The following is a 23,309-nucleotide window of genomic DNA, read 5'->3' as shown; positions in this document are numbered from 1 at the left end:
ACCTTGACTTGAATGATGATGCCTTCACAGAGAAGTGAGCTGGAGGTACCACAGACATTAAAATGGCAGGGTCCTTAGATAATTAAACAAACATATCAATAAAAATAATATGGAGAGTAACCTGTCAACTCATATATTATCCTTCCTAACCTCCAAAATCAAAATGAGAATTAAAACTCAGATGGTCCTAGCTCAGACACTGCAGCCCTTTGGCCTAAACTCTGCTCAGACATCAGAAATCATCTCCCACACTTATAGTCAATAAGGATTCTGGAGTTTAAGCACAGCTGGGTATATGCAGTGAGGTCTTGTATCCCAGAAAAGAAAAACAAACCATCCATCTCATTTTTGCATGGACCTTAATAGGGACCCACTCTGTTAAATGGAGCACCTTCTATTTCTCAAGCTCCTTACCTTTCTAATTCACTTGTATAACCTGCTAGAATTGTGAGCAAGGTATATTCCTTTGGCCAGAAGAATAAGATCTAATTTTGCTCCCAAGGATCAGCTACTGAGACTGAGCAAATGGAAGATATGAACTGTAGTGACTCCAGAGAAATGCCACATTTCAGTGCAAAACACAGACATTTGAAAGTCTGCCTGCTGCTAGCCTGTATCAAGGACAACAAACTTCTGAGATCCGTCACTTGTTTCATTTCCAACACAGCTTTTAAAGACATAAACTCATATCTTTTATCAAGATCTGTTCCTTCAAACCCCTTTAACACCTATCCTAGTGGGGTCCAGTCCCCAGAATTCCCAGTCTAATCCCAACCCTAATCCCAACATTTAAATCCCTACATAAGCTCACATAACACCATACTGTGAGCTGGGAGTCTGGCCTCATGGTAGGGTGCTTATCTAAGGTGTATGAATCTCTGGGTTCGATTCCTTTGTACCACATAGACAGAAAAAACCAGAAGTGATGCTGTGGCTCAAGTGGTAGAGTGCTATCCTGAAGAAAGCTCAAGGATAGGTCTCAGGACTGTGAAAAAAACCCCAAAACACCAAAAAGACATACTGTGACAATAAAATAAATTCATAGTTTACTTCAAACAGGAAGAAGCTTGATTCAGAACTTCTCCATTTGGTCACATGTATCTTTCTTTCTGAGCAAAACTAAGACACTAAACAAATGATGCTAGTTTAAAAACAAGCAAGTGACAAGCAGTCCTGCAAGAATATTAACAACTGGAATGAGTTCTCTACTACATTCTGATTATCGTTGCGGGGCAGAAAAAAAAAAGGACTTGAAAGCTGAGTACAAGGCCTGAGTCTAAGCATTCAGATATTGTATGTATCAGCTGGAGTCCAGGACACATCACCAGAGAATAAAAAGAGAAAGGAACCTTAAGAGCTCTGCTGAAGATTTTCTCTTAAGAGAACGAGCATGCACATGCAACAAAACAATCCAATGCCAGCAATAAATAAGCCCCACAACCCTGCAGAAACAAAATAAAATGATACAGAAAGCACTCCTTTCTCGTGGTTTTAGTCAATGGTGTGGGGGAGGACAAATTGCACAATTCGGCTGTTCCAAAGGCAAGCACAGTCCTTAATTATTGTTAGTAATTAATTTTATTAGATATTTACAGTTAATTATTGTCAACTTGTTGTGTGGTCAATTGTTTCCCTGCTCTTAATATTGTGAAAAAACATGCCCCCCTTGAAGCAAATGGCAAGGGAGAAGTTCCATTAATCTTCCCAAGTGAAAAAGAGCTCACACTGTGCTTAGCAGTCCAAATGAATCAAGCAAAGTTTTGAGGGCTGTTGCAAGACTACATGCCTATACCAGAAGTTGGACAATGTATGGGAAAAAGGCAATCAGACATTTTAAGAATTTGTGATAAATAGCATAAAGTAAGACGGAGTGTGAATAGGCAGTATTAAACTTTAGGTCAGCAAAGCTCCAGGATCTCCTAGGAAAACACAGACCAAAGTCCCTTGATTTATATAAAGCAAATTGTAGCCGAGGACGTGGCTCTGCTGGTAAGCACTCTTCGAATTGCATTCCTGGAAATAAAAGGTAACAATCAAGGTAAGAGAAACTAGTTGAGTAATTTAAATGTATAAAAAAGCAAGTAATGAACAACAAAAGAGAGGTATTTTTGGTAAGGTCCTTTAAAATATAAAGCAGTCATTGATACCAAGAACACACTTTAAAGAGACTGATACATTACTATTTTTAAAAGCAAATACTCAAGGAGAGGGATCCAAAGTGTGCAGCCCCAAAAGCTAGGAGAATTTGAAAGACTGGCATTCCTTTGACAATTTTGAGAAAGATCTGAAACAGTGGAGCTAGAAACCACTCTTGCAAAGGATTGCCTTCCCTTCTGGGAAGGAGGAAATCAGGCTGGGCAAGGCATAGCAGCAGAATCTGAGGGACCCCTTGAAATGTAACATTCCTGGTCATTTGCAGGAAGTTTGTGTAAGTACCTGCTTTCTGCAGGACGGGCTCCTGTGCTTGGCCAAAACAGGTTGCCAGACAGCTCTGTTTCTTCTCTGTTGGCTGAACTGTGCAGGGTTTCAGAAATACCTTCTAGGGTTCTTTCCTGACCACCTTTGGACAAGCAGGCCTCTATCCTCCTTTATCCTGCACTATTACTTCACCCTGCAGAATTACTCGGAAAGCCAAGCAGTATCCCATGTGTTTAGTCCGTGTGAGGAAAAGCAGTAACAAAACCATCAGTTTCCGTCTGACCTCAATGGTCACAGGAACGCTGTCTGTGTACCCTCGTCCTTCTTGCACCCAGTCCTAGTTCCCATGAGGCTATAGGGTTCGCACCCCAGGGTCTTGTCTGCTGCAAGTCTGATCATTCAGCTTCGCCTGAGATGGAGGGCTCAGGCCGGAAGGGAAGAAGAGGACCTAAGTGACCACAGGACTCTGAAAGGGAGGGAGGCTTGGATGTAGGCCCCACAGGCACAGCGTGCAAGCGGAATGCCTTCAGGGTTGGCAGCGGGAGAAAGAGTGGGTTGGGGAAGCGGGAAGTCGGCCCCATCTTGGGACGGTAGAAGAAGGGTGGAGAAGGGGAGGCGCTGGGAGGCACAGGGGGAAGGGAGGGGAGAGGAAGTGGAAGCTCAGAGCCACCTTGGGTGGGGAGGGCAGGGGAGGCTAGGGGCCACCCGGGGAAGGACGACGGGAGAAGAGAAGAAAGCTGGAAACCACCGTGGGAAGGGAGGGGAGGAGAGGTGCAAGTTCTGAGCCAGCTTGGATGGGTAAGTGAGCAGGGGAAGGGGAAGGAGAGGGCTGTGTGTTATCCTGGGAAGGGAGGGGAGGAGAGGAGGAACCCGGGAGCCACCTTGGGAAGGGAGGGGCTGACAGGGGAGCCCGGGGCCCTTCCCTCCCCTGTGGGGCTGGTAGAAGGCAGCAAAGGTGGAAATCCTGGTGCGGAGCGGATAAACTTGGAGGAGTCCCGGGAGGGAAGAGCTGGAGCAGGATTGGCTGTGGAGGCCGGAGAGGGGGCGGGGCGGGAATGGGCACTGGAGGTCGTGGGCAAGGGGGTGGGAAAGGTGGGCTGGGGAGGGGCGGGGCCTTGTGAACCTGGCCTGGCATGAGGACTGAGTTGCGCATGCGCAGGAGCAGGGTCATGACCCCCAGGCAGCGGAAGCCAGGCCAACTGCCACTGTTGCTCCCGTGTCTCTTAAGCTTGCCGCCCACCAGCCCACCACACAGTTCCAGGAACCGGTGTTCGTGTTGGGAGCTCGTGGCCACCTGCCGAGAGCGCTTCCACTCTCCCCCACCCACCATGCGGCTAGTTCCGGGCCGGCTCGTCCGTCTCGTGTGCGGGCCTTGAACCTCCTTAGGCCCGAGACAGCCAGTTCTCCTTCCGGCTTGACTGCTGCTTCTGACTGGGCTTGGGCGGAGGCCCCGGGACGATTGGCCCATTTCCGAGTGTGGTCGTTTGGGTGCAGCCGGCGTCCTCCTGTGTAGGTCTCCTGGGCAAGAATGCAGGATTTTGCCTCCGACTGAGGGCGGACTGCACCTCAGGCCCGCTGGGAGCCGCCCGGGCCTGGCCCGTGGGGCGCCGGGCCTTCCGGGAACTCTCTGGAAGTCGTTCTCAACCTGAAGGCCTGCTTGGCGTCTGTGCCTCAGACGCATAGATGGTTAGCAATATGGCAGGAAACTTCCAGCCGAGCCCTGGGTGGGGCCTTGACCCACCCTCGCCCGACACCCATCCTGTGTGGGTTTATCTCTAGCAAAGTTTTCTGAGGTCAGCCCTTCATACAGTACAGTAAGATTTTCACATTCGGAGCACTGTGGCATACTTAGCCAGGTTTTTCCTGCCTTTCCCAGCACTGGATAGTGTGCGACTAAAGACCAGCAGGGTCCTTTGTTTTCTCCACCGAAACGCCACAGATTCGATTTAAGCACTGCCAACACGTGGGCATCGACTGAACTTCCTCTTGTAGACAGACCTAACGCGTGCGGTCCTGTGAATTATCCCGATCGTTTCGTGAGCATTTAAATACCAAAAAGGGTGATTTTTTCTGTGTGTGTTTATTTTTAACGGGACAGATCCATCCTTCATAACCCTGAACAAGTCTTCCATGTTCATGCTCTTGAGCCCAGAGCTGTGTACGCTCTTGGTGTTTGACAGCTGGCTGCAGAAATGCCACTTCATTTCTCCCTAGACCTGTTAAGACGTGCCGTGTTCCACCACTTCCAAATAAGGCCCCCAGTCCTATGCGTCCTGGTTCAGTGCAGTATCCCAAAGGCATGCCATTGCCACTCTGCTGTTTCCAAACCAGTGGGCAGATCACAAATTAGGTTTTTATTTAAGGTACACTAAAAACATGCATGCAATAAAAGGAACTCCTGGAACTCCCAATCACAGAAAAGGATAAATTACACCGGAGCCATTGTATACCCGTGCCACATCCCTTCTCTTTTCCTCTCTGTATGTACAGCCATCCGGAGTACTTGTAACGATGCTTAAAAAGTAGATAAAGTGCGACCGTTAATTCTCTCATTTACTTTTATAATCTGGTAAAGGAGGTAAAAACAGGCGCAGAGGTAAGAATGAGAATGAATCTCAGAAAAGAGAGTTGGTCTTTAAAGAGGCTGGACAAGGTAAGTAAGTCTTTTAGAGTTAGGCTTCTCTTATTAATGATACCTTTGTAGATGTTTAGCCTCAAAGGATCTTCTTTAAAACATAGCAAACTTGGAGTAGTGACATTTAAACTGTGTGATAGTCCTTTGTTCAGGCGGGTGGGAATCTTTTCATTAGTGATCCTCTACTTCCTGGGTAGTAGGGTCATAAGGAGTAGCAACACAGTGTATTTTCTTGAGATGGAAGGAATCTTACTGTATTTTTGTTTAATTTGTATCATCTGCAGCAGCACCATGATTATCACGTGCTCCTCCTCCTTATTGCCTTCTGTGTAATGGAGAGGCACCTGTTTGTCTTGAGCTGGAAAGGGCTTGCTAAATTTTTTGTCCAGGCTGGACTCAAAACTTCACATCTGTGATCCTGCTGATATCCACCTCTTTGGCAGCTGATTTATGGACAAATTCCTACTGCAGCCCAGTATGAAACTGTTTACAAACCGAATGTAGATGAGATCTGAATTGAGTGACTGTGCTTGATGAGAGGCACTGTACAACTGGGAGCCATATCCCTAGCCCTTTACTTTCAGTAAGGTAGAATCTTTCTGTAATTTTTTCTCTCTCGTTTGTTGTTTTTCTCTTATTATTACTATCATTGTCATTATATTACTATTGTTATTGTTGTCAAGGCTCCTTCCTCCTTCTTCTTATTGACTCCTGTGAAACTGGGTCGTAAGGAGAAGTACCCATTTTTCTTGAGATGGAAGAGAGGCTCGCTGACACTTCACCATTCTCTGGTCCAACTAATGTCCGTCTCTTTGCTGGCTTGTTTATGGGGAAATTCTTACCACACCAGGCATGAAACAGATATTAATCCCAATTTCTGATCAGTTGTCCAGATTTACATTTTGTATTTTTTCAGTATTCATCCAGAAATTTTATATAAAACTTCGGTACAGAGTGTAAAGTTTGGTATGCAAATTCCTCCTGCACTGTTCTTTCTGCTAAGAAGCATTTTTGCTATACGGGGTCTTTTATTACTCCATATGAAAGTTTGGATTGCCTCTTCTGTTTCTGAAAGAGGTTTTAAGAGTTGGTTTAACATACTCCCACTTATACAAGTTGCACGGAGAACAAAAAAACTAAGTCTGGAAACCATTAACTTGAATATACAAAGCTATAGTGTTCTTATGAACTAAAAACAGGCCATTTTGCAATGTATGCCCATATCAAAACACAAGTACTAATTCTAAGAAGTCACACAAGACTTAAGCCACATTTATTTGCACATGTATTGTAATGGCAACAAATACTCCATACAGATTTATAAAACTCCAAAGTTATCACTTGGTATGCTTGCGTGTTATTTTGCTTACTTACATAGTCAAGCCTTCCATACAGTGGTTCCTTGAACAAAACTTCTCTAAAACACATATTGGCATGTTTCATTTAGAGCCAACAGAAATGTTAAGACAAGACCACAAATTCAAAATCCAAGTTTAGAAGATTTCTTAGAAAGAAGTGACCATTAGTTTAACAGATTGCATATACTGTTAGCACAGAGGTAACATCAAAGACAGAAGTACGATGCTCCCATCATCAGGAAAATGACAACCAAAATAGGAAAATGCTTAGATGAACAAGGGAGATCAGAAAATAGTAAATGATTATAAAGCTGCAAAGACCTGAGAGCTAAAGCCAAGTAAGTGAGGAAGTCTCCAGAAACATCCTAAGCCTATTCAGTATCTAGTGGTAAAAACTGAAAATGATTATACAAGGGTCAAAAAGGCATCTCAAAGTAATGAAATGAACATTTATTCCTAAAAAGTAATGTACGATACAGAATTAGAAGGGAACAGACTTAATAGATTTACCTATTAAGATATACAGATTCTTACTGAAGCCTATAGGATATTTAGAAAAGATGACAAGAGATGTTAATCTTTTTATTATTATTTTTACATATTCCAGAACATCGCATAATTTTGATAAATAACTCTTACAAAATTATGCAAAAAGTACAAGAATGTCTGGTAAACAAACAGTCTGTGTTTTCCAAAAAGATTTTTTACAACCTGCAATTCTCAAGGCAGCATCCTCCATACAAGGAAAGGTAATCCTTTAACTCAAGAAATCTTCTGCTGCAAAGAATAGGCTAGGAAAGCCTGGCTTCTTCCGTTAACACCTTTTGTCTTTCCCATCTGATTTTCGGTCTCTCTCACTTCTTGAAGATCTTTTGCCTGGTCGACTACCCTCTGATATAGATCTCTTTCTGTCAGACCTGGAATTCTTATCCTTCAATCTTCTTGTGCCTATGCCACTACCACCTTTGGAAGATTTGTGACTTCTCTCTAATCCTGACGTATCCATTCGCTTCGGATCCATGCTCCTATCGTGCTTTCTGTCTCTATTGTGTCCCCGGCCCCTACTTTGACTTCTACTCTCATTACTACTAGTAGTACTGCTGCTCCTATCTTGGCTACTACTACCACTTGTGCTGGAGCTACTACCAGAACTGCTTTGACTACTACGCTGCCACTGCTAGAAGTGTTTCTGCTGCTGCTACTGGTTGAGCTGCTACTAGAACTGCTACTACTGCTGTTGCTTCAGCTTGTACTGTAGAGTGCGCTGTTAAACTGGTTCCACTACTGGAACTTTACAGTGAGCTTTACAGGCTCAACAGCAAACACTTTCCTCTCAGGTAGTTGATTCTTTTGTTCTTGAATAACCTGAAACAGCTAATGTCAAAGTCTCAGGCTGAGAAAGAGGCTGGGGTTGATGAACTTGATGGGGCTGAGACTGCGCCTGGGTTAGAGGGAGGGCATGAGGCTGAGCCACAGGCTCAGGCTGGGATTCAGATTCTTTTTCAAATGCTTTTTCCTCAGATTTCTTCTCCACTTCTATAACCCTAACATTGTCTTTTGCAGGAGAAAGAGACTTATATTCTTTATCTGGCTCAACTTCAAATTCCATCACTGGCTCCAATTCTTTGCTAGTTTTATTTTCTGAAGGCTCTATGCTTTCAACTTGATTAGTTTCCATCACTTTCTGCTCAGCAATTATATTTTGGACATTCTCAACCGTCTAGCACATCCATAACTTCTTCAGGCTGACTATCCTGTTGTTTGTCACTTTCCTTTGCCTCTGTTTCCTCCTCCAACTTAACCTTCATTTCCTGTTTTTGCTCCTCCTCCTCCTCCTGTTCTTTCTCTGCATCACTATGCAGTATGCCTACTTTCTTTGCCTCTTCTGCCTCCTTTATTTCTACATCCTTGTGCTGATTACCTGTCTCCTCCAACTCTTCCTCTGGCTGCGCCACATTACCTTCTTCTTGTTCCCACTTTTGTTCTTCATTGTGCACTAGCTGATGGTCTTTTTCTTTCATGGTGTGCCTTCTAGGCCTATTTGTTCTGCAGATTTAAGCGTCTAACTTCAAATAACGCATTCATTTGTCTCTGTGAGGTATCTGGACACATTCTTCCAGGAATATAGAACAAATCGAGATCTGTGTTAGTTTGTCTATACTTAATTACCTTGGCATTATGTTCATTGCATTCTTCTTGCAGCTGCAGAAGCCCAACCTTCCAAAAGCCACCATTCTGTCTGTTTTACATGTCTCTCTTCAAGTAGTTCTCTCCTCTCATTTTCAACTTGCTTTCTCTCTTCTTCTGCCTGAACTTCAAGTTTTTGTTCAATTTCCTGACGTCTGTTTTGCCTTTCAGTAGTAACAGTAGATTCTTGTTTAAATTTCTGAAGAGTACCCAACAATAAGCCAAATATTCATCGATACCTCTACTTTCCCTTTACATCCATATTTTGATCCTGGATAAGGCGGTCTCTGTGTGTGTGTTATTCGGAGGTAGCTACAGCTGAAGACTGTAGTGCCAGCTTATTGACATCCTCCTCCTCTGGGTTGCTCTCTTGGTATGATTCTCTTCCTGTCCGATGCTCCCCACCCAGCCTACCGACTGCCCCTTCAAGTCTCTCTGTTTGGCTAGGGGTCCTCGTCCACTATCAGAGAATCCACGCTTCAGCAATAAACTACCACGTCCTCTACCTCCAGAAAGGGCCAGCTGTTCGGCTTGCATGGGTCTCACGTCATTTGGATCTCACCCCGTGAGCTTGGGGATGTTTTCATCTACGTTGTTTAGGCTCTCTTTGGCCTTTTCTAGCTGTTCCTGCAAAGTTCTCACTGTGACCACCATCTTCTGAAATGTTCACATTTTTCAATCACATGAAACATGCTTTTCTATCACCAAAGGCCTTTCTATATTTGCCTTTGAATTTCTTATTTGTATAAGATGTGGAACTTAACAGTAACTTTCATAATTCTCTTTTTTGTTGCCACATGCTGGAAATGTTTGGAGCACATGTATATTCAGTAGCTATCAGAAAAGAATCTCACCGCTGTGTAGACAGCCTTTTCGTGTGTCAGATTTTCTCTGGATTAACTCTGCTATGGAGTGTTGTGTAGGTTCTCTTACATTTTATTTCCCTTTCCTACTCTCCTTTTTATTTTTGCCAGTTCAGAGCTTTGATCTAAAGCCCTGAGCACTTGGGGTTTCTCAAGGCTAAATCTCTACCACTGGAGCCACTGCTCCACTTTCTGTGTTTTTCCTATGTATGTAGTACCAAGGACTCAAACCCGGGTCTTTGAGTGTGCAAGCACTCGACCCCTAGGCCAAACACCTAGCCCCTCCTACCCCACTTTTATTCTTTTCCCACAAGATGTCCATGGCTTCTATTCTTAACAGTACCCTTCTTAAGAACATTGGGATGGTTTGAGGAATACTTGAACTCAACATCTGACATTTTACCTCTGAACAGTGTTTTTATCTTATAGACTAGTTGATAGTGTAAACGTAGGACTTACTAATAATGAAGCCATTTGTTTTAGCTTTCTCTGAGGCAAGGGAGATTTATTTGGCAGAGAGTGATACTAGTATGTATAAATGTATGTACATATATATGTATTACACTGGTCCTGGGTCTTGAACTCAGACCAATGTTGAATTATATCCCAACTACAGAGTATGCACAAGTTCTCAAAATGTTGGGAAATGGACGATTAGAAGCAATGTGTTTTGATGGCGTAAGGAGGCTATGTCATATCAGAGGAAAGTTGAGGAAAAAGGTACGGTATGGATTTTTGTTTACTTCATGGATTTGTTTTGTTGTTGAGGGTGGTGGTAGTACTGGACTTTGAACTCAGGTCCTCTGGCCCATCCCCTTGTTGTGCTGTAATATGGGTTTGCTATAAAAATAATTGGTTTTAAAAGCTAAGTAAGGGGTGATATTGTCCAAAAAGGGAAATGTATTCAATACCTGACTTATACAATAGTAACCTCTCTCTATAGCACCTTCATATTAACAACAAAATAACACAAATGTAATTTCTTTTAAAGTAAGAAGAGATTTTTTTGTGGAACTCTCAAAATTCTCTGGAAAATTATGATATAGAAAGTAAACTAAGATCCTTGATCACTCTCATTTTCCCCACCTCTATTGTATTGGCTAGAAAGATTCATTATGCATATAACACTGAGGAAACAAATAAAATGAATCTATAAAACAAGCGGTCTCGATTGAATTAAGTATTGGTTGTAGTAAGGAATAAAAAACGTAGGAATTATTTCAGATGGAAAGAGACTACAGGGTGTACTAAAGAAGTCAGTGTTCATTTTTTCAGTTCCGGGAAATGTATGTGGTATTAGGCAATTCTGAATTGGATATATTAAAAAAAATAGATTACAACATTAGACTGATTTATAAATTACATTGTGTGTAGGAGATGCATATTTATATGTGTGTGATACATATATGCATATCAGCCCTATATATCATAGGTGGACTACATATGTGTATATATATACATATATATATATGCCACATGATAGATGCCTTTCATGTAATCATCTATCTGACATACATATGTGATACACACACTCGAGTCTGTGAGTTCCTTCTTCTCCAACTTACTGGCATTTATTTGTACGAGCTATCTTACTTTATTTGTATTGCTGTACCATAGGAGAATAAGCCTGTGTGGGTGGCTTTAAAAGAAAAGCAGTCTTTATTATAGTGTATGAGACTATTACCATTGGTGGTGGAGCATGTATGGTGAAGACTTGCTAACTGAATCTTAGTTGAGTGATGACATGTTGAAAGTGACCAAAGTGTTTTCTGGATCTTTTTTTTTGGAATGGGCACAAATCTTGATTCATCATGATTCACCAGAATTAACCTCCTCCCCATTATGTATTTATTTATTTTTAATTTAATTTTGGTGCCAGTATTGGGACTTGAACCCAGGGCTTTGCTGAAGGCTTAGCATTCTACCCCTTGAGTGACAGATCTGTTTCTAGCTTTGTGGTGGTAAATTGGAGCTAAAAGCATCATGGACTTTCCTACTCATGCTGGCTTTGAACTGCAGTCCTCCTAAGTAGCTGGGATTGCAGTCACGAGTCACTGACCTTAGGTCGAGGTAAGGATTGTTAATGTAAGCATTTTGCAACACACTGTTCTGCCAATGACAGGACCTACATTTCTGTAGATGGACGGTAGAGGTTTGGTTTCGATGGGTAATTCTTGTTTATTTGGATAACAAACTATCATCACTAACAGTTGTGGTACTTGGTCTCATTTTTTGTTAAAGAATAATTTTTCTGCCAAGAACTTGAAGTAAATTTGGCATATGTCATGCGAGGCTTCACGTATGACTGTCAGGACACCGTACATTTTTTGCTTTATTATGTCTTCCCCCTTTATTTTCTGCTGATGAGATTTGAGCCCAGGGATTGTGCATAGGAGGAAAGTTATGTTTGCACAATGAGCTACACCTCTAATTTTAGTGGGTTAATTCTTTTTTAAAGCAGTTATATACTGTGTGAAAGACAATGTCTCATTGTAACAGGAAAGTGCTGTATGACCAAAGGTGGACTTGAACTTGTGGTCCTGGTTGTGTTGGCTTTCTGCAGCACCTTTTCATCTTCCAGTTGTTCATGGGTACTTTGCCCAAAATAGACGAATAATAATGACTGGTATATCTAACACTGCTATTTATTATTTGTGGTAATATGCAATAAATTGCCTTTTACAGGTTTGGATAAATGCCTCAGACATTATACCGGTTGGTCTGCAAGACTATCAGGTAAAAAGTCCTGTGTCTTTATTACTTAGTAACAGAATTAGCATCTGTGATCAATTCCAGGCTCTGTCCCTTCTCCTCATGCTGATATTTATTAAGAGCTAGTTGAATTTGAAGACACAGGATTATTTTTATCCACAAGGGTTTCCAAAGTGGCTATAGAGACACGCGTGTTTTTGTGGGAAAATGTTTTTTGTTTCTTTTAAATAGTACATGCAGTTAATAATCTCTAGTAGGTCTAGATAAATATCATCATTTATTTGAAAGTTCTGTGTTAAGCATCAGTCAGTGATAAAAGACTGGTGTTGGCTGATATTCCCATTGCTGTTATCATATGTGTTGTCTTTACTGCTTTTTAAATTACCTTCTCTAAAATGAAAATGGCAGTTTATGGTGATGTTTTCAATGAGTGCATTAATTTTACAGACAAGTTGGTCTTTCTTACTGCTTTCTAAAGTTATTAGTGCATATTGATTATATGTGAGAGGTTTCATTGGGACATTTCTATTTGTACATACTATTTATGCTGATAATATTCACTTCCCTACTTTCTCTTTATTACATGAGCTTTTTGTCTTCTTTCTTTGCAGTGTTTTAAAAATGAATTTTTATTGATCTTTGAATACATACACACCTTAAACACTCTGTTTCACTAGAGGCCCAAATCATGTTCTATCCATTTTTTTGTTTGGTGTCAGTCCTAGGATATGAACAAACCGTTAGGTTTAATAGGGATCTCAGAATGTGGTCCACTGTGTGCTTTGACTTGTAGAGTATAATGATCCTCTTCCTGCAATCTCCTGAGTAACTGTTGCTATACACAGAGAGCATTTCACTGGCTCAGGCTCATTATTTACTGGGTTTAGAAATCCAAATCTGGGAACTTTACACAGTTGAGGAAATCACAAGTTTGGGGCTGGGAACATGGTTCATGACTACACAAAGCAGTAAAATTATAAAAATGTTACAGTGTTTTCGTGAACATTGAGACATGCATGCAAACTATTAACTGTTTGCTATAAATTGAAAATGTCTACTAAAATAAATGGCAGAGTCCTGTATAAGTTTCAAACTTAAGAAGTATATTTGAGGCCAGGAGCTTGGCCTACTGGTAGATTGCTTGCCTAGCATGCCAAGACCTAGGTTGGATTCCTTGGTATCACATACATAGAAAAAAACAGAAGTGGTGCTGAGGCTCAAGTGGTGGAGTGCTAGCCTTGAGAAAGTCCAAGGACAGTGCTCAGGCCCTGAGCTCAAGCCCAGGACTGGCAAAAAAAGTGTATTTGATTATTTGATTTTCACCAGTTTAAAACAATACACCTATGTAAAAAAGTATCACTACTAGAAGTAGTAGTTTTGTTTTGCTATTGCTCAGTAGAATAGTCTGTAGATGTTATCTCCTCTTGGTTTTAATGCCCAATTCCTTTATTTCTTTTGATCATTTGTCCAATTATAATTGTCATTGAAAACAAAATATTCAAATCAGTATCCCCCCGGAATTTTTTAACTCTACAACTCATACCCACCCCCCATGTGTTTTGTTTTGTTTGTTTGTTATGTTTTTGCCAGTCTTTTGGCTTAATCTCAGGGCCTGCGCACTGGAGCCACAGTACCATTTCTGGTGCTTTTCTGTGTACTGTGGAATTGATCCTGGGTCTTGGTGCATGCTAGGCAAGCATTCTACCACTAGGCTAAACTCCTGACCCTACAATTCCACCCGTTTAAAAAAAAAAACAATAAAAATATATTTTGTTGGTAGTTTCCACTAATGGACACAGCAGTCTCATCAACATCTTAACATTTCTTAACATTTATTTAATACATTTACTCTAATTCTTTCTGAAGTTTTTGCCAGTTCTGGGCTGAAGCTCAGGGCCTGAGCACTGTCCTTGGACTTTCCCAAGCCTAGAGGTCTACCACTTCAGACCCAGCACCACGTCTGGGTTTTTAATCTATGTATGTGGTACCACGGAATCGAACCCAGGTCTTGTGCATGCTAGGCAAGCACTGTACCACTAGGCCAAACTCCCGGCCCGTAGGTTTTTAAATTTTAACTTTATTAAAACGTGGTAGATCGAGTTTCTTACTCCTTGTGGATACCATTCTAGTGGCTGAAATTTTTCCTGTTGTTGGCCGTAATTCCCAAAGTGACTCTTCCACTTTCCTAACAGCTTTCCTTTTTTTTGTGACCTTTCCATATCCTGAGAATGACAGAGCATAGGGCAAAGGACCAATGCATTTTAAGACCATTCTATAGCTGTTTGCTGGATTCAAAGCAGGGGTCAGGGCAAAAACACACTTATACTCACAGACTTCAAAGCAAATAAGGAAGCGGTAAAACACCCTTGAACTTGGTGTTGTGCACTGATTGAGTTGTCTCCAGTCAGTTTTCAAAGGTTGGTTTGACCAAAAACTACACTGCTGTTTTGCAGCCTTTCAGTCAACAAACAGCGTTAAATAATAAATAAATGTGAAGCTTTTTCTGTTTTGTTTTTTATGAAGATTGAAAGTGCAGTAATCCTTTCCATGTTATGACTTACCATAAGTATGTAACATACTTCTTTCCCGAGAATTTAAACCCAGAGAATATTTTTTCAGTCATGGGGCTTGAACTCTGGTCCTGGCCACTGTCCTTCCGCTATTCCGCTCAAGCCTCTGGTCCTGTCCCTTGAGCCGCAGGGCCACTTCCAGTTTTCCAGTGGTTAATTGGTGATAAGTCTCATAGGGCTTCAGTGCCTGCGCTGGCCTTGAATGGCAATCCTCAGATCTCAGCTTCCTGAGTAGCTAGGATTAGGCTGGTTAGCTGTCTAGCCTGGCCAGTTGAGCTTTATATTAATGCCTGTCATTGAAGAAACAACTGATAATATTTGTTATAAGTACTTTCAAGGCTGTTTCTTTATTCCTAAGGATAACAAAGCTGATGTGATTTTAAAGTATAATGCTGATGAAGCTAGAAATCTGAAGGCATATGGAGAACTTCCAGAACATGGTAATTTTCCATTCTTCTTTTACAATGTTATGTGTTGTTATTGTGTGTAAAGGTTTAGGTGAACAAGTTGTGATAAAATTATGTCTGTTTACATTGCCAGTGTATTAGAAATAGTAGGACTTGCATGCAAACTTTTTTTTTTTGCTTTTCGTTTTTGTTTGTTTCGAGGCAGTCCTGGGCTTTGAGTTCAAAGTTTGGACCCTGCCAATGAGCTTTTTTTCTCCAGACTAGCATTCTACCCATTGAGCCACAGATTCATTTCCATTTATTGAGTACTTTATAGGACCAGGGATCAGATGAACATCCCTGCCTGGGCTGTCTTCAAACTGTGATTCTCAGATCTCTTGTCTCCTGAGTAGACATAAATGCATGTGGCACTACCCCCCAGCCCTCATAAACAGTATTTGTGGAGGAATTTGTGAGTTTGTAAGCTCCTAATGTTTATGTATCAAGGGAGTAATATACATAAACATAAATAGTCTATGATATACATGCTAACATACATACATTATAATATATAGGGAATAATATATACATGACAATATATTAATGTATATAATATGTATGTAATACATATACATAATTGTAATAAAATAGGTATATAGTATATAAATATGTACATGTGTATATGTGTCTGGCTGTCTGACTGTGTGTTGTGTTGCAAATATGCAGAGAGAAGGCTTTTCCTCTTCTGTTCCAGTTGGTACTATTGGGATTTGCTTACCTAGTACCTCTAGGTTCCTAGAAAGATACTATACCTCTTGAGTGAAATCTCCAGTGGGTATTTTTTTTTCAGCAAAGCTGTTAACATTTTTTTAACCAGAGACTAAACTAATACCGAGATCCTTCTACGTGTTGATTCTCTTGTAAGATGAGACCAAAGGCATGCACAACTAAATCCAGTTTGTTAGTTGAATTGAGATTTGCCAACTATTTCCCTAGGTTGGATTTGAACCATGATTCTTTCTATCAACAAATAACTGAGATTATAAATATGAGCCTAAATAACTAAATAATTTTCTGTCCACAAATAGCAAATAGATTGTAGGTGTGAGCCATGCATCTGGGTGGTTTCTGTGGCTATCAGTTTAGCCACAAATTTTGGTGCCTCATAATGAGCTTGCTTGCTCACAGCTGGTGCTCTGCTATTTAAGTCTTGCCTATCTAGCCTTGTTTTACTAGTTCATTGGAACTGTAGTGTTATGAACTTCTTTTGCTTGAGTTGGTTTTGAACTGCTATCCACTGTAATCTCCCAGCCTAGGAATACAAGAATGAACCCCTAGTATCAGAACTCCAACTTTTCTTTTGAAATAGGATCTTAATATTTTTGCGTATGTACATTTCTGTGTATGTGTCATGTGTCTTACTGTCTCTCTTCCTGCCTGTCCTAAGGGTTTGAACTCAGAGCTGGTTGGTGTGCTAAGGCTAATACTCTACCCCTTGAACTCTACCGCATGACTGCCTGCTATTTTGTGTGGTTAACTAAAGATAAGAGAGTGAGAGACTTTCTGGCTGACACTGAACTGTGATCCTCAGATCTCAGTCTCCTGAGTATTCCAGGATACAGGTATGAGCCAGCATCCCCTAGATGAGTGCTTATTTTTGTAGGAAATGAAGTTCATATGGTCTTGACATTGTTCTATATAGGAGTTTTTTTGAGGTACTTGTGTTTTGCCCTGCTGGAGATGGCACCTAGAATGGTAAACAATTTTGAGCTGCTTTGTATTCCTCTACTGATTTAACACTTTACTTCCCTCATGGATATTTCTGTAGCGAAAACCAGTATAAATATATACACACTTGTGTGTATGTGTATGTCTATGTGTATACATACATATACAGAATTATGTATACATATACATACAGATCCATTTTCTAAAGTGGGCAGTTTTAAAAATACTTTGCTTATATAAAGAATGTATTGTTACTTTTAGCTAAAATCAATGAATCTGACACATTTGGTCCTGGAGAGGATGATGAAGTCCAGTTTGATGATATTGGTGATGATGATGAAGACCTAGATGATGTAAGTAGACTTTTATACAATTTTATCTATAAGAAAAACACTTTCCTGGGGCTGTGGGAGGAGGGAAATGGGTACCAAGACATGTGAAAGGGTATCAATGTATGTGAATTAATGCACCTTCTATCTGGCAAATATCATGTAACCCTTTTACTAATAACAATAAAAAAATAAAGTTAATTCTCTCAAAAAAAAAGAAAAACACTTTCCTGAATAACATTCGTGTATGCATGCATGCATGGATATATACATACATACATACATACATACATACATACATACATACATATATACATACATATATATGTGTATATTTGATTATGGAGCACTTTTGATCAAGGCTAGTTCTCAGCCATGTTGAGTCACAGCTCAAGTTCCAATTTCTGGTGGTTAATAGCAGATAAGTGTCTTATTGAATTCCTGTCCAGCCTGGTTTTGAACCAATCCTCAGATCTCAGCCTCCTGAATACCTAGGATTCCAGGCATGAGCCACAAGCGTCCACCAACACAACAATTTTTAACAAAAGAATGTCCTCTGTTTAAAGTTAAGGGCATGTTTTGATACTTGTTCATAAATTGTAAATTTGGGATTGTTCACAATTAGTTACTCAATTTGTTTATGTTTGAAACACATTTTGGATGCTCTCTTTTTGTAGCAATATATATGGCTTTTGATACAAGGCATTTCTATAAGCTTAATTTGTTTAAATAAGAGCATTTAGAGGGGTGGGCACATATCTGTAATGCTAGCTGTTCAGGAGCTAAGATATGAGGGTCATGGCATGGAGAAACTTATCTCCATTTGTCCCCCCAAAATGCCAGAAGTAGAGCTGTGGGCAAAACATCTCAGGGAAAGTGCCTACATCCTGAGTTCAAGCCCCCAAACTGACTCATGCAAACAAAAACAATACCTAGAGAACCTAGAGATGGCTTAGAAAGGAAGGAAGAAAGGAATGAAGAGAGAGAAAGGCAGAGAGACAGAGAGACCGAGACAGAGAGAGAGAGAGAGAGAGGGAGAGAAAAAGGGAAAGAGAGAGAGAAAAGCATAGCAGCTTTGAAACCATACCTTCCTTAAGTGGTATTAGACTTAGAGTTACTAAAGGTATTAGTGAAATTGCAGTGTACTCTAAAGCGTTGTTAGGGACAAGCATGGAGATTCCATCATTTCATTGGTCAGAATAAATCCTGGATTTGCATGTAAACACAGATATTTGTATGTACATTTGTGTACATATATGGGTGTGTTTATATAGATAGAGACACAATATACAGCCATATATGTAAGGTCCATTCAGAAAATAAATCCATTATAATGGTAAGCAAACAGCACTCGGCACATAACTACGCTTTAACACTTCATGGCCAGAGCTGTAAAATATTACAAGCAAAATTCTTTTTTATTCTTAACACCACACTATGTATTGTATATGTGTTACATGTATCAATATATGAATTCATAGAAGCAATTGGGATTATAGTGTAGCTTCTACTTTTATCAGCCTCTTTTTAAATATACCTCTATTGGAAATCAACTTACATAAATGGTTTTGAAGAAAATTGACCCAGTAATAGGTTTTGATATCACAGTTCTGGTACAAAATTCCATTATATTGACAGTTTGACTGATTACTGAGATGAAACTGTGCCTGATAGTTTTGAAAAACTTTTACGTTCAACATTGTTGCCAGAGGTTTCAAAAATTGTATAGAGTAGTCTTGAGAAAGTTAGATTTCTGTACCATGATCCTGATGTTGAGACTTCTTTGAGAATCATTCATCCATATCATCTCAAAAATGCTAATTTGTTAGATCCATCTAGGACTATTTCAGACGGTTAAAAGAATGCAAGAATGTCTACATAAAGTTAGCTAGTATGTGATTAGACATAAATGTGTATGTGATGTGTGTATATAATACACTGTGTAAATATAGAGTACATGTCATGTTCTATGTAGGATAGGATGTATTCTTATATATGTTTCATGCTATGTAATATACCTGTAGAATATATAGTATTTTATATATCCTATACTATACATTTATCCTAGACTGTATACATACAATATTTGCAGAATGCAAATTAATGTATTATGAACATATGCTATATAGTTATGTATAGTATATGTTACATATATATTCTGTATAAGCATATATACTGATTAAAAATGGAGGTAGTAATTACATTAATTTGATGCATCAGTGTGTTTGGTAACAAGTCAAAATATGAAGTAGTAATGAGATGAATAGAAAAGTGTCTGTGAAAATTTTACTCAAGTAAACATCCATTTACACACCATCAGTATGTATGCTGCAATCTAAATTTGCCTATATAGAAACAAAGAAAGACACATTGGCAACAGGCAGAAAAAGGGGAAAATTGGATGTATGAATATTATCTGTATGGCATTATACAGATAACTTTACAGAGATCCTTCTGTACAGTATTACATTGTAGTGATGTTTAGTCACTGGATCTGTCATTTCTTTTACTTACAGAACTAGGCTGAACTCAACAAATGTTATTCCAGTCTTCAAGGATTGTTCTACAGTTGTGATCTTGACCATCATCTGCAAAGGGCAGTTTCATTTGCATGAGCAGAGAGTTGGTTGTTCTGTTTTCAAAAACCAGTTTCAATGTTGCTGTGAAGAAGGAAGATGCTGAGTTATTTTAATTAACATGTTAACTGTCTTGAGGTCAAGTGGAATTTACTAAGAAAAGTGAAATATTTACTATTAAGACAATAGTTCATTTTTAGTTTCTATTTTATTTTATTGTGATATATAGAGGGGTTACAGTTATATTCATCAGGTAGTGGGTACATTAGTTCTTGAACATTATTACCCCTTCCCGTGTTTTTCTCCCGCTTTCCCTCCATGCAACCCCTCCCATTCATCCCTTACCTTCCCTTTTAAAAATAAACAAGTACACTTATCTACAAGATAGCAGGTACCAAAGTTGGATACAGTAACAACATCAGATGAAGCATAAGGGGAAACAAAACAGAAAAGAAATAACTTCACATGATGCAACAGTTTACTGATTGAAAACAACAATCACTAAGATAAGCCTCCGGTTTCCTTATCCTGGAGTACATTAAACTTAGCCTCATTTCTTGTGGCCATGTGTACTTAGCTTTTGTGCTATTGTGATCCCCTGTATACTAGATGTGTACTTCATGTGTCCTGATTGTTCCAAAGGAGGAAAACCATGGAGCCTATGTGTCTTTGGATCTGGCTTACTTCACTTACTATGATTTTTTTCTATGTCTTTCCATTTCCTTACGAATGGGGCAATGTTGCTCTTTCTGATGAAGGAAAATGGAGATCAAGTCATGTGAAAGGGTGTCAATGTATGTGAATTAATGCACCTCCTACCTGGCAAATATCATGTAACCCTTCTATTAATAATAATAAAAATATGAAAAATATTAATGGTAAAAAGAAAAAAGTCTTTGACCCATGTTTTATTGGGATGGTTGTTTCTTTTTTTACTCACATATCTTTCTCATATAATTTTATCGTAATTAATAGAATGGTTACATTATATTAGCCAGATAGAAGATACACTACTTCACAAATATTAATACCCTTTCTGATGTCATGGTCCCCTTTACCTCCTCCCTCCTCCCACTCATCTTGATTTCCTCACTCCCCTCTCTTATTTCAAATAACCAACTAAGCACATAAAAATATATCAGATAACAAGGTGAAATATTGTAACAATATGAGATAAGCAAGAGAGCAAAAGAGTTGAGAGATAACATAGTACATTAAAAACAACAATCACACATTATATGGGTTTTGTTTCTATATCTTAGAGGTCCTTTCATTTAGGGTCATTCTATATGGCCTTAAGTATTTAGGTTTTGTTCTATTATATGACTCTTGAATATAAACTGTTGAATTTCTGCTCTGATCTCTTCAATGACCCATTGGTGATTGAACAATATGCTGTTCAATTTCCTTGAGTTACTGGGTTTTCCTTGGTGGAGATTGATATTCAGTTCCAATTTGATGCCCTTGTTGACTGTCTGAGTGAAAGCAGGGAATAATTTCAGTCTTTCTGACCCTGCCCAGGTTTGTTTTATGCCCTAAAATGTGGTCTATTTTTGAAAATGTTCCATGTGCTGCTGCTGAAAAAAAATGTATATTGTGATGTTGCTGGGTGAAATAATCTGTAGATGTCCATTAGGTCTAGTTGGTCTATGCAGCTGTTCAATTCTGAGCTTTCTCTGTTGAGTTTTTGCCTGGTTGATCTGTCCATAGGTGACAGTGGTATGTTAAAGTCACCAGCAATCACTGTTTCTGTCTATGTGTGGATATAGTGAAAGTAAAGTTTGCTTGATGAAGTTCAGAGCTCCGGGATTAGGTGTGTAGATATTTAAGATGGTTAAGTGCTCCTGGAGGAGATAACCCTCTCTTAGTATGTAATAACCTTCTTTGTCTTTTCTCACTAATTTTCGTTTGAAGTCTATTTTATCTGATATGCAGATGACAACGCCAGCCTGATTATGGGGACCGTTAGCTTCATAAACTTTATTCCAACCTCTCACTTTCAAAAAATATTTGTTTTTGGAGGGCAAGATGTGTCTCTTGAAGACAGCAGAATGATGGATCTTGGTTTTTGATGCAACTAGACAGTCTATGCCATTTAATTGGAGAGTTAGGTCGATTGATATTGAAGGTTAGGATTGAAAAATATTAACTAGTTCCTGCCATTTTTAAAAGCTTTCATTAGGGCCTGTGGCTTGACAGTTCTTGCAGTTACTAGCTGGTATTATTTTTAGGTGCCGATCCTTTGTCAGTATCACGTTTGTGTTGGTTTTCAGTGTGTAGAACATCTTTGAGAATTTCCTGTAATGCTGGTATGGTTGCGACGTAATGTTGCAACTTTTCCTTGGAGTGGAAGGTTTTTATTGTTCCCTCAGTTATGAATGGGAGCTTAGCTGGGGTACAGTATTCTTGAATGGTAGTTATTTGTCTTAAGGGCATGACATATATCCTTCCAATCTCTTCTTGCTTGCATGGTTTCAGATGAGAAATCTGTGGTTGTTTGGATTGATTTTCCCTTGTAAGTGATTGTTCTCTTCTCCCCGGCTCCTTTTAGGATCCTTTGTTTGGTCTCTATTGATCCGATTTGAATTATAATGTGGCTATGGGATGTCTTTTTCTGGTAGGGTGTGTTTGGGGTTCTAAATGCTTCTTGTATCTGGATGGGCCTGCCCTTCTGGATATTTGGGAAGTTCTCTGAGAAGAATCCCTGAAGTATATGACCTCATTCTCAATTAGGCTTAAATTACGCTTCCTAATTGTATCTTGGACCGCCTGAAGCATTCTCTCATATTTCCTAGATTTTGTTTGACTCATTTTCTCTTCTTTCTCTATAACAGTTAAGTTATTTTCAACCCCAGAAATTCTGTCTTCTACATTGTCTAACCTGCTATGAAAGCTTTCTACTTTATTCTTCATCTCCCTTGCTTCTAATTGCTCATTTTTGATGCCTTGCATCTCTTGTTTTCGATCATGTACGGACTTCTTTAACTCCTTGATTTCCATTTGAGTGATTAGCTCAGCAGCTTTGTTCTCTTTGTACATTTGTTGGAGTTTGGTCAACTTTCTGTTTGTGGATTCTATGAATTCATCAATTTTTCTTTGTAAATCCTTTATTATGGCCTCCTTTATGGCTTCCTCTCATTCACATATCACCTTGTTTATGGTTTCATCTCGTTTAAGTATGGCTTCCTCTTGTATCTCTTTCGGTATTATGTTTTCACACTTTTCATTAATCATGTTTATCAATTGCATTTGTATAGCATTTAGAGGACTTTCCTCTAGTTTTGCCATTGCCTGTTTATATTGAGTGGGGGATGGTATTCTTTGGTTTGCCATTTTTATTGAGATTCTTGTCCTGCCAATTTGAAAATGGGAGCAAGAGTAATACTAAAAAAGATTTATGGGGAAAGGTAAAATAGTTGAGTACAAAATTTAGAAAACGTAAGATAAAACTTATGAAAATAAGAAAAGTTATAAGGAGGATATATAGAGAAAAAAGGAAGGTATATAGGAGGAAGGTATAGGAGAATTCAATAATAAAAATTTTAAA

The 23,309-nt window shown here is 39.5% G+C and overlaps 2 long non-coding RNA genes and 1 pseudogene across 2 annotated transcripts; 2 read left to right on the top strand and 1 right to left on the bottom strand.

Moving 5' to 3' along the window:
• The first annotated feature begins 4,986 nt into the window (after positions 1-4,986).
• Positions 4,987-12,198, top strand: LOC150040309 (uncharacterized). Its single transcript, XR_016534010.1, has 3 exons — positions 4,987-5,071; positions 10,078-10,181; positions 12,147-12,198. It is a non-coding gene; the product is annotated as an uncharacterized LOC150040309 (long non-coding RNA).
• On the bottom strand, positions 7,226-9,252 carry LOC150040310 (pinin pseudogene; annotated as a pseudogene).
• Positions 12,199-15,099: 2,901 nt separating the features above from the next.
• On the top strand, positions 15,100-19,787 carry LOC150040308 (uncharacterized). Its single transcript, XR_016534009.1, has 3 exons — positions 15,100-15,183; positions 17,119-17,210; positions 19,703-19,787. It is a non-coding gene; the product is annotated as an uncharacterized LOC150040308 (long non-coding RNA).
• Positions 19,788-23,309: the final 3,522 nt, after the last annotated feature.

Source organism: Megascapheus bottae, chromosome Y, assembly GCF_031878675.1.
Source record: "Megascapheus bottae isolate mThoBot1 chromosome Y, mThoBot2.hap1, whole genome shotgun sequence".
NCBI classification, from domain to species: Eukaryota; Metazoa; Chordata; class Mammalia; order Rodentia; family Geomyidae; genus Megascapheus; species Megascapheus bottae.
Note: the sequence above shows the minus strand (reverse complement) of the source record. Positions and strands in the feature narration are given on the sequence as shown.